Source organism: Rhinoderma darwinii, chromosome 12 (genome assembly GCF_050947455.1).
Source record: "Rhinoderma darwinii isolate aRhiDar2 chromosome 12, aRhiDar2.hap1, whole genome shotgun sequence".
In the NCBI taxonomy this organism is placed as follows: domain Eukaryota; kingdom Metazoa; phylum Chordata; class Amphibia; order Anura; family Rhinodermatidae; genus Rhinoderma; species Rhinoderma darwinii.
In genome coordinates this window covers 53,765,809-53,778,296 of record NC_134698.1, presented here as the reverse complement: position 1 = coordinate 53,778,296, position 12,488 = coordinate 53,765,809, and positions in this window count along the sequence as shown.

The following is a 12,488-nucleotide window of genomic DNA, read 5'->3' as shown; positions in this document are numbered from 1 at the left end:
CATGAGGGCTTTGTGGTTGCCTTGGGGATATTGTGGTTGGCTAAAAGGAAATTAAGGGCATTCTGGCTGGCATGGAGGTCATTGTAACTGGCAAAGGAGGAAGTGAGGGCATTTTGGTTATAGTGGGGATTCGTGGCTGGCATAAGGGTATTAAAGGCTTTTGCTGGTCAAAGAGGCATTGTGGCGAGGATAAGGTGCATTGACAGCATTGTTGCTTTAATAAAGTACATTGTGGCTGGCATGGGGGATTTGTGACTGGGAAAATGGATATAGCTGTTGTCATTTTGGCATTGTAGATTGCACAGGGGCATTGTGGGTGGTATGGAGACTTTCCTTCTGGAAAGGTGGAAATGAGGGCATTCTGGCTGGCATGAATTTAATTGTGGCTGTAATAAGGACAAGTGGCTCATATAAGAGATATTGTGGGTGTCATGGTGGCATATTGGCTCTTATGGTGAGCATTGTGACTGGAAAATATGAGTTTTTGATGGCATGGAGCACTATAGCTGGTATAAAGGATATGATGGACTTCATGGGGCAATGAGACTGATTAGAGGATCATTAAGCTTATTGCAGTTGTCTTTGAGGAATTCTAATTCAGTGTGGCTGTCATGGGGGCATTTTAATAGTTATGAAGGTATTAGGGCTGGCATGGAGGGCATTGAGGTATTTATGTGGGCATTGTGGCTGGTAAAATGGGCAATGAGAGCATTGTAGTTGTCATTGGGGCATTTTGGCCATTGTAGGGCAATAGTTTCTGTCATGGGCACTGTGGCTCTCATGTGGGCTTTATTGTGAGTTTCATGGGGTATTGTGACTGGGATTATGAACATTGTGGATGTCATGAGGGCAGTTTGAGGAGATAAGGAATATTGCAGATGGGGGTTTAGTAAATTTCATGGAGTCATTGTGGCTGGCAAGATGACTTTTTGGACTGTTATAGGGCATTATAGTTGTCATTGGGGCACTGAGGCCATTGTTGTTGTCATGGTTTTATTGCGGTTGGCTAAGGGGGGCATTGAGGGCAGTGTGTCTGGAATAAGGGGAATTGTGAGAGGTATAAAGGATACTGGGGACATTGTAGCTGTAATGGGGGCATTTTGGTTTGGATATGGGATATTGGTGATTTCATATAAGCATGTTGGGTGTCACGGGGTACTTTGAATGTCATGGTGTTTTTGTGGTTAGTTAGCATTGTGGCTGGCATGAATGAAATTGTGGCTAACATTGAAGGCATTTTAACTGGGATAAAGGACAGCAGGGGTCATGAGGGCATTGTGTCTGGCAGGTGTCATGGCTAGCATGGGGATTTGTATCTGTCATGTGCTAGTTGGCAAAGGGGGAAGTGAGCGCATTGTTGCTTTTTATTGCGGCATAGTGGTCCGTAAAGGGATATTGCCAGTTTTTAAATACCACTTGGGCATAGGGGCTGGCTTAAAGGGCATTGATTATTGCATGGAAGAGAGTTGATTGTGACTTAAAAGGAGGCAATATGGCTGGCATAAGGCATAGTGGCTCTTATAAGAACCTGGTGGCTGGCATGGGGCATAGTAGATGGCATATGGTACTTTGTGGGTGTTATGGGGGCATTATGGCTGGCCTGAAGAGCATTGTGGCTTTTATTGGGGTATTGTGGCTGGTATAGAGGGCACTCTGGTTGTCATGTGGGAATTTTGGTTGGCCTAGCAGGTATTGTGGCTTTCATAGGGTTCATTAAAGGCATTGTGGTTGTCATGGGGAAAGGTGGTTGGCACTGAGGACTTTGTGGCAGGTACTCCAGCTTTTTAGGTATTGCTGTTCTCAAACGGGCATTGTGCTGTGATTGGAACATTGTGACTGTCGTGACTTCTTAATTCAGGAGAGCAAAGAAGAAAAAAATAACTTTACTCAAAAGGGTTTTTATTCCAGGAGGCATAAGTTAAGTGAGAAATGGTTACTTATACTTTTGGGTAAAAGTATGTTTTCAGTCTTTTGTGGGGCTAATAAATGTTGATAAAATTACTCTTGAAAGTATTATCATTATGTAAAGTAGGTGTGATAGAAATAATTCACACAGTTTTGATAATAAAATGATTTTGAGTTGGATTTCCCTGGTCAGGTTGTGTTTGGTTGTGGTTTGCAAAAGGTTTGTTTTTTTCGATAGTAATTGTTCTTGTAAGATATTCTTGAGAATGTGATTGGTGAGTAAATTAGGGAATGTGGTCAGAGACATTTCTATGCTACTTGTGGCTTCTAGTCAGGATGGGGTGGTCGTTGCAGATTCTTAGATAGGAATTCTTCAGGTGGGATCTCTAGTTTGGCTCATCAGAAGGTATCCCAGAATGGGTTCAATTGCCCTTTAAAAATTACTTTTGTTTTATGAGAAACTAGGCACACTAACATCTCTTTACTGATCCAATACATATACCACATAGCATATACCAGGAACGTATTATCACACCTCTTTTTTTTTTCTAGGTGTCTATTTGAAAGTGAAAAGAAGCAAGATATGGAATCCTCCAGTCAGCGGCAATAGAGGAATCAGAGAACTGGTAATTAATATTATTATTAATTACTGATAATTATCAGGCTAGTTTCTAGCTCTGGACTTTCAGAGGTGTGGTAATACCTTCCTAGTATATAAGAATACATGTCTAGTAGTACATATATTGGCTACAGATATTTCAGGGCATTGTAAATGCCTTTGCGTTCTACACATGGATTTACTGCATTTACATTCTAACATACACATTCATCACCATCTCCCCTTTCCCAATAGGAAATTTTTGCTGTCATGTGGGTATTGTGGCAGGTATGGAGGGCCCTGTGGCCGGCATTGAGAGAAATGAGGTAACTGTGGCTGTCATGGAGCATTATGACTGGCAAAAGCAGAAATGAGGGCATTTTGGCTGGCATAGAGGACATTTTGGCTGTCATGGAGATATTGTAGCTGGTATAAGGGACATTGTGGGTAAAATGGGTTCAAAGTGGCTCTTATAGGAGTATTATGGCTTGCATTTAGGCATTGTTGCTTGAATGGGAGCCATTATGGCTGGCGTTGGAGTATTCCAGATGGAATAAGGCATATAGCGGGTGTTATGTGGGCATTGTGGCTTAAATTAGCGGCATTATAGTTAGAACAAGGCCATTCTAGTTTGCATAGGCTAATAATGGCATTGTGACTGTCGTGGAGGGCATTGTGGCTGACATGTGCCATCATTGCTGGCATAGGGATTTGTGACTGTCATGTGGACATTGTGGTTGACAAAGAGTAAATGAGTACATTGTAGCTGGCATGAAGGGCTTTGTTTTAGCAAATGAGAGCATTTTGTCTGTCATATGGGCATTGATTATATGTAGCTGTCATTGTGGTTGGCATAAGGGGCATTGGCAGCATTGTTACTGGCTGTTATGGTGGCATTTTGACTGGAATAATAGACATATCGGGTGTTATTGTGGCTGGCTTGGGGGCTTTGTGGTTGTCATTGTTTTTGGCCAAGGGTGAAGTGAGGGTGTTGTGACTGGCATGGATGGTATTGTTTCTCGCAAAAGGGGATGTGAGGACATTTTGGCTGTCATGGAGGCAATATGGTTGGTATACGGGCATTGGAGGTTTGTGGTTGTCGTTTTGGCAATGTGGCTGGCATAAGGAGTATTGTTTCCGGAATTAAGTACATTGTATCTGGCATTGTGGCTGGAATGTGGAATTATGGCTGGCATGAGGGCTTTGTGGTTGCCTTGGGGATATTGTGATTGGCTAAAAGGAAATTAAGGGCATTCTGGCTGGCATGGAGGTCATTGTAACTGGCAAAGGAGGAAGTGAGGGCATTTTGGTTATAGTGGGGATTCGTGGCTGGCATAAGGGTATTAAAGGCTTTTGCTGGTCAAAGAGGCATTGTGGCGAGGATAAGGTGCATTGACAGCATTGTTGCTTTAATAAAGTACATTGTGGCTGGCATGGGGGATTTGTGACTGGGAAAATGGATATAGCTGTTGTCATTTTGGCATTGTAGATTGCACAGGGGCATTGTGGGTGGTATGGAGACTTTCCTTCTGGAAAGGTGGAAATGAGGCCATTCTGGCTGGCATGAATTTAATTGTGGCTGTAATAAGGACATAGTGGCTCAGATAAGAGATATTGTGGGTGTCATGGTGGCATATTGGCTCTTATGGTGAGCATTGTGACTGGAAAATATGAGTTTTTGATGGCATGGAGCACTATAGCTGGTATAAAGGATATGATGGACTTCATGGGGCAATGAGACTGATTAGAGGATCATTAAGCTTATTGCAGTTGTCTTTGAGGAATTCTAATTCAGTGTGGCTGTCATGGGGGCATTTTAATAGTTATGAAGGTATTAGGGCTGGCATGGAGGGCATTGAGGTATTTATGTGGGCATTGTGGCTGGTAAAATGGGCAATGAGAGCATTGTAGTTGTCATTGGGGCATTTTGGCCATTGTAGGGTAATAGTTTCTGTCATGGGCACTGTGGCTCTCATGTGGGCTTTATTGTGAGTTTCATGGGGTATTGTGACTGGGATTATGAACATTGTGGATGTCATGAGGGCATTTTGAGGAGATAAGGAATATTGCAGATGGGGTTTAGTAAATTTCATGGAGTCATTGTGGCTGGCAAGATGACTTTTTGGACTGTCATAGGGCATTATAGTTGTCATTGGGGCACTGAGGCCATTGTGGTTGTCATGGTTTTATTGCGGTTGGCTAAGGGGGGCATTGAGGGCAATGTGTCTGGAATAAGGGGAATTGTGAGAGGTATAAAGGATACTGGGGACATTTCTAGCTGTAATGGGGCATTTTGGTTTGGATATGGGATATTGGTGATTTCATATAAGCATGTTGGGTGTCACGGGGTACTTTGACTGTCATGGTGTTTTTGTGGTTAGTTAGCATTGTGGCTGGCATGAATGAAATTGTGGCTAACATTGGGGCATTTTAACTGGGATAAGGGACAGCAGGGGTCATGAGGGCATTGTGTCTGACAGGTGTCATGGCTAGCATGGGGATTTGTATCTGTCATGTGCTAGTTGGCAAAGGGGGAAGTGAGCGCATTGTTGCTTTTTATTGCGGCATAGTGGCCCGTAAAGGGATATTGCCAGTTTTTAAATACCACTTGGGCATAGGGGCTGGCTTAAAGGGCATTGATTATTGCATGGAAGAGAGTTGATTGTGACTTAAAAGGAGGCAATATGGCTGGCATAAGGCATAGTGGCTCTTATAAGAACCTGGTGGCTGGCATGGGGCATAGTAGATGGCATAAGGTACTTTGTGGGTGTTATGGGGGCATTATGGCTGGCCTGAAGAGCATTGTGGCTTTTATTGGGGTATTGTGGCTGATATAGAGGGCACTCTGGTTGTCATGTGGGAATTTTGGTTGGCCTAGCAGGTATTGTGGCTTTCATAGGGTTCATTAAAGGCATTGTGGTTGTCATGGGGAAAGGTGGTTGGCACTGAGGACTTTGTGGCAGGTACTCCAGCTTTTTAGGTATTGCTGTTCTCAAACGGGCATTGTGCTGTGATTGGAACATTGTGACTGTCGTGACTTCTTAATTCAGGAGAGCAAAGAAGAAAAAAATAACTTTACTCAAAAGGGTTTTTATTCCAGGAGGCATAAGTTAAGTGAGAAATGGTTACTTATACTTTTGGGTAAAAGTATGTTTTCAGTCTTTTGTGGGGCTAATAAATGTTGATAAAATTACTCTTGAAAGTATTATCATTATGTAAAGTAGGTGTGATAGAAATAATTCACACAGTTTTGATAATAAAATGATTTTGAGTTGGATTTCCCTGGTCAGGTTGTGTTTGGTTGTGGTTTGCAAAAGGTTTGTTTTTTTCGATAGTAATTGTTCTTGTAAGATATTCTTGAGAATGTGATTGGTGAGTAAATTAGGGAATGTGGTCAGAGACATTTCTATGCTACTTGTGGCTTCTAGTCAGGATGGGGTGGTCGTTGCAGATTCTTAGATAGGAATTCTTCAGGTGGGATCTCTAGTTTGGCTCATCAGAAGGTATCCCAGAATGGGTTCAATTGCCCTTTAAAAATTACTTTTGTTTTATGAGAAACTAGGCACACTAACATCTCTTTACTGATCCAATACATATACCACATAGCATATACCAGGAACGTATTATCACACCTCTTTTTTTTTTCTAGGTGTCTATTTGAGAGTGAAAAGAAGCAAGATATGGAATCCTCCAGTCAGCGGCAATAGAGGAATCAGAGAACTGGTAATTAATATTATTATTAATTACTGATAATTATCAGGCTAGTTTCTAGCTCTGGACTTTCAGAGGTGTGGTAATACCTTCCTAGTATATAAGAATACATGTCTAGTAGTACATATATTGGCTACAGATATTTCAGGGCATTGTAAATGCCTTTGCGTTCTACACATGGATTTACTGCATTTACATTCTAACATACACATTCATCACCATCTCCCCTTTCCCAATAGGAAATTTTTGCTGTCATGTGGGCATTGTGGCAGGTATGGAGGGCCATGTGGCCGGCATTGAGAGAAATGAGGTAACTGTGGCTGTCATGGAGCATTATGACTGGCAAAAGCAGAAATGAGGGCATTTTGGCTGGCATAGAGGACATTTTGGCTGTCATGGAGATATTGTAGCCGGTATAAGGGACATTGTGGGTAAAATGGGTTCAAAGTGGCTCTTATAGGAGTATTATGGCTTGCATTTAGGCATTGTTGCTTGAATGGGAGCCATTATGGCTGGCGTTGGAGTATTCCAGATGGAATAAGGCATATAGCGGGTGTTATGCGGGCATTGTGGCTTAAATTAGCGGCATTATAGTTAGAACAAGGCCATTCTAGTTTGCATAGGCTAATAATGGCATTGTGACTGTCGTGGAGGGCATTGTGGCTGACATGTGCCATCATTGCTGGCATAGGGATTTGTGACTGTCATGTGGACATTGTGGTTGACAAAGAGTAAATGAGTACATTGTAGCTGGCATGAAGGGCTTTGTTTTAGCAAATGAGAGCATTTTGTCTGTCATATGGGCATTGATTATATGTAGCTGTCATTGTGATTGGCATAAGGGGCATTGGCAGCATTGTTACTGGCTGTTATGGTGGCATTTTGACTGGAATAATAGACATATCGGGTGTTATTGTGGCTGGCTTGGGGGCTTTGTGGTTGTCATTGTTTTTGGCCAAGGGTGAAGTGAGGGCGTTGTGACTGGCATGGATGGTATTGTTTCTCGCAAAAGGGGATGTGAGGACATTTTGGCTGTCATGGAGGCAATATGGTTGGTATACGGGCATTGGAGGTTTGTGGTTGTCGTTTTGGCAATGTGGCTGGCATAAGGAGTATTGTTTCCGGGATTAAGTACATTGTATCTGGCATTGTGGCTGGAATGCGGAATTATGGCTGGCATGAGGGCTTTGTGGTTGCCTTGGGGATATTGTGATTGGCTAAAAGGAAATTAAGGGCATTCTGGCTGGCATGGAGGTCATTGTAACTGGCAAAGGAGGAAGTGAGGGCATTTTGGTTATAGTGGGGATTCGTGGCTGGCATAAGGGTATTAAAGGCTTTTGCTGGTCAAAGAGGCATTGTGGCGAGGATAAGGTGCATTGACAGCATTGTTGCTTTAATAAAGTACATTGTGGCTGGCATGGGGGATTTGTGACTGGGAAAATGGATATAGCTGTTGTCATTTTGGCATTGTAGATTGCACAGGGGCATTGTGGGTGGTATGGAGACTTTCCTTCTGGAAAGGTGGAAATGAGGGCATTCTGGCTGGCATGAATTTAATTGTGGCTGTAATAAGGACATAGTGGCTCAGATAAGAGATATTGTGGGTGTCATGGTGGCATATTGGCTCTTATGGTGAGCATTGTGACTGGAAAATATGAGTTTTTGATGGCATGGAGCACTATAGCTGGTATAAAGGATATGATGGACTTCATGGGGCAATGAGACTGATTAGAGGATCATTAAGCTTATTGCAGTTGTCTTTGAGGAATTCTAATTCAGTGTGGCTGTCATGGGGGCATTTTAATAGTTATGAAGGTATTAGGGCTGGCATGGAGGGCATTGAGGTATTTATGTGGGCATTGTGGCTGGTAAAATGGGCAATGAGAGCATTGTAGTTGTCATTGGGGCATTTTGGCCATTGTAGGGTAATAGTTTCTGTCATGGGCACTGTGGCTCTCATGTGGGCTTTATTGTGAGTTTCATGGGGTATTGTGACTGGGATTATGAACATTGTGGATGTCATGAGGGCATTTTGAGGAGATAAGGAATATTGCAGATGGGGTTTAGTAAATTTCATGGAGTCATTGTGGCTGGCAAGATGACTTTTTGGACTGTCATAGGGCATTATAGTTGTCATTGGGGCACTGAGGCCATTGTGGTTGTCATGGTTTAATTGCGGTTGGCTAAGGGGGGCATTGAGGGCAATGTGTCTGGAATAAGGGGAATTGTGAGAGGTATAAAGGATACTGGGGACATTTCTAGCTGTAATGGGGCATTTTGGTTTGGATATGGGATATTGGTGATTTCATATAAGCATGTTGGGTGTCACGGGGTACTTTGACTGTCATGGTGTTTTTGTGGTTAGTTAGCATTGTGGCTGGCATGAATGAAATTGTGGCTAACATTGGGGCATTTTAACTGGGATAAGGGACAGCAGGGGTCATGAGGGCATTGTGTCTGACAGGTGTCATGGCTAGCATGGGGATTTGTATCTGTCATGTGCTAGTTGGCAAAGGGGGAAGTGAGCGCATTGTTGCTTTTTATTGCGGCATAGTGGCCCGTAAAGGGATATTGCCAGTTTTTAAATACCACTTGGGCATAGGGGCTGGCTTAAAGGGCATTGATTATTGCATGGAAGAGAGTTGATTGTGACTTAAAAGGAGGCAATATGGCTGGCATAAGGCATAGTGGCTCTTATAAGAACCTGGTGGCTGGCATGGGGCATAGTAGATGGCATAAGGTACTTTGTGGGTGTTATGGGGGCATTATGGCTGGCCTGAAGAGCATTGTGGCTTTTATTGGGGTATTGTGGCTGGTATAGAGGGCACTCTGGTTGTCATGTGGGAATTTTGGTTGGCCTAGCAGGTATTGTGGCTTTCATAGGGTTCATTAAAGGCATTGTGGTTGTCATGGGGAAAGGTGGTTGGCACTGAGGACTTTGTGGCAGGTACTCCAGCTTTTTAGGTATTGCTGTTCTCAAACGGGCATTGTGCTGTTATTGGAACATTGTGACTGTCATGACTTCTTAATTTAGGAGAGCAAAGAAGAAAAAAATAACTTTACTCAACAGGGTTTTTATTCCAGGAGGCATAAGTTAAGTGAGAAATGGTTACTTATACTTTTGGGTAAAAGTATGTTTTCAGTCTTTTGTGGGGCTAATAAATGTTGATAAAATTACTCTTGAAAGTATTATCATTATGTAAAGTAGGTGTGATAGAAATAATTCACACAGTTTTGATAATAAAATGATTTTGAGTTGTATTTCCCTGGTCAGGTTGTGTTTGGTTGTGGTTTGCAAAAGGTTTGTTTTTTTCGATAGTAATTGTTCTTGTAAGATATTCTTGAGAATGTGATTGGTGAGTAAATTAGGGAATGTGGTCAGAGACATTTCTATGCTACTTGTGGCTTCTAGTCAGGATGGGGTGGTCGTTGCAGATTCTTAGATAGGAATTCTTCAGGTGGGATCTCTAGTTTGGCTCATCAGAAGGTATCCCAGAATGGGTTCAATTGCCCTTTAAAAATTACTTTTGTTTTATGAGAAACTAGGCACACTAACATCTCTTTACTGATCCAATACATATACCACATAGCATATACCAAGAACGTATTATCACACCTCTTTTTTTTTCTAGGTGTCTATTTGAGAGTGAAAAGAAGCAAGATATGGAATCCTCCAGTCAGCGGCAATAGAGGAATCAGAGAACTGGTAATTAATATTATTATTAATTACTGATAATTATCAGGCTAGTTTCTAGCTCTGGACTTTCAGAGGTGTGGTAATACCTTCCTAGTATATAAGAATACATGTCTAGTAGTACATATATTGGCTACAGATATTTCAGGGCATTGTAAATGCCTTTGCGTTCTACACATGGATTTACTGCATTTACATTCTAACATACACATTCATCACCATCTCCCCTTTCCCAATAGGAAATTTTTGCTGTCATGTGGGCATTGTGGCAGGTATGGAGGGCCCTGTGGCCGGCATTGAGAGAAATGAGGTAACTGTGGCTGTCATGGAGCATTATGACTGGCAAAAGCAGAAATGAGGGCATTTTGGCTGGCATAGAGGACATTTTGGCTGTCATGGAGATATTGTAGCCGGTATAAGGGACATTGTGGGTAAAATGGGTTCAAAGTGGCTCTTATAGGAGTATTATGGCTTGCATTTAGGCATTGTTGCTTGAATGGGAGCCATTATGGCTGGCGTTGGAGTATTCCAGATGGAATAAGGCATATAGCGGGTGTTATATGGGCATTGTGGCTTAAATTAGCGGCATTATAGTTAGAACAAGGCCATTCTAGTTTGCATAGGCTAATAATGGCATTGTGACTGTCGTGGAGGGCATTGTGGCTGACATGTGCCATCATTGCTGGCATAGGGATTTGTGACTGTCATGTGGACATTGTGGTTGACAAAGAGTAAATGAGTACATTGTAGCTGGCATGAAGGGCTTTGTTTTAGCAAATGAGAGCATTTTGTCTGTCATATGGGCATTGATTATATGTAGCTGTCATTGTGGTTGGCATAAGGGGCATTGGCAGCATTGTTACTGGCTGTTATGGTGGCATTTTGACTGGAATAATAGACATATCGGGTGTTATTGTGGCTGGCTTGGGGGCTTTGTGGTTGTCATTGTTTTTGGCCAAGGGTGAAGTGAGGGCGTTGTGACTGGCATGGATGGTATTGTTTCTCGCAAAAGGGGATGTGAGGACATTTTGGCTGTCATGGAGGCAATATGGTTGGTATACGGGCATTGGAGGTTTGTGGTTGTCGTTTTGGCAATGTGGCTGGCATAAGGAGTATTGTTTCCGGGATTAAGTACATTGTATCTGGCATTGTGGCTGGAATGTGGAATTATGGCTGGCATGAGGGCTTTGTGGTTGCCTTGGGGATATTGTGATTGGCTAAAAGGAAATTAAGGGCATTCTGGCTGGCATGGAGGTCATTGTAACTGGCAAAGGAGGAAGTGAGGGCATTTTGGTTATAGTGGGGATTCGTGGCTGGCATAAGGGTATTAAAGGCTTTTGCTGGTCAAAGAGGCATTGTGGCGAGGATAAGGTGCATTGACAGCATTGTTGCTTTAATAAAGTACATTGTGGCTGGCATGGGGGATTTGTGACTGGGAAAATGGATATAGCTGTTGTCATTTTGGCATTGTAGATTGCACAGGGGCATTGTGGGTGGTATGGAGACTTTCCTTCTGGAAAGGTGGAAATGAGGGCATTCTGGCTGGCATGAATTTAATTGTGGCTGTAATAAGGACATAGTGGCTCAGATAAGAGATATTGTGGGTGTCATGGTGGCATATTGGCTCTTATGGTGAGCATTGTGACTGGAAAATATGAGTTTTTGATGGCATGGAGCACTATAGCTGGTATAAAGGATATGATGGACTTCATGGGGCAATTAGACTGATTAGAGGATCATTAAGCTTATTGCAGTTGTCTTTGAGGAATTCTAATTCAGTGTGGCTGTCATGGGGGCATTTTAATAGTTATGAAGGTATTAGGGCTGGCATGGAGGGCATTGAGGTATTTATGTGGGCATTGTGGCTGGTAAAATGGGCAATGAGAGCATTGTAGTTGTCATTGGGGCATTTTGGCCATTGTAGGGTAATAGTTTCTGTCATGGGCACTGTGGCTCTCATGTGGGCTTTATTGTGAGTTTCATGGGGTATTGTGACTGGGATTATGAACATTGTGGATGTCATGAGGGCATTTTGAGGAGATAAGGAATATTGCAGATGGGGGTTTAGTAAATTTCATGGAGTCATTGTGGCTGGCAAGATGACTTTTTGGACTGTCATAGGGCATTATAGTTGTCATTGGGGCACTGAGGCCATTGTGGTTGTCATGGTTTTATTGCGGTTGGCTAAGGGGGGCATTGAGGGCAATGTGTCTGGAATAAGGGGAATTGTGAGAGGTATAAAGGATACTGGGGACTTTGTAGCTGTAATGGGGGCATTTTGGTTTGGATATGGGATATTGGTGATTTCATATAAGCATGTTGGGTGTCACGGGGTACTTTGACTGTCATGGTGTTTTTGTGGTTAGTTAGCATTGTGGCTGGCATGAATGAAATTGTGGCTAACATTGGGGGCATTTTAACTGGGATAAGGGACAGCAGGGGTCATGAGGGCATTGTGTCTGGCAGGTGTCATGGCTAGCATGGGGATTTGTATCTGTCATGTGCTAGTTGGCAAAGGGGGAAGTGAGCGCATTGTTGCTTTTTATTGCGGCATAGTGGCCCGTAAAGGGATATTGCCAG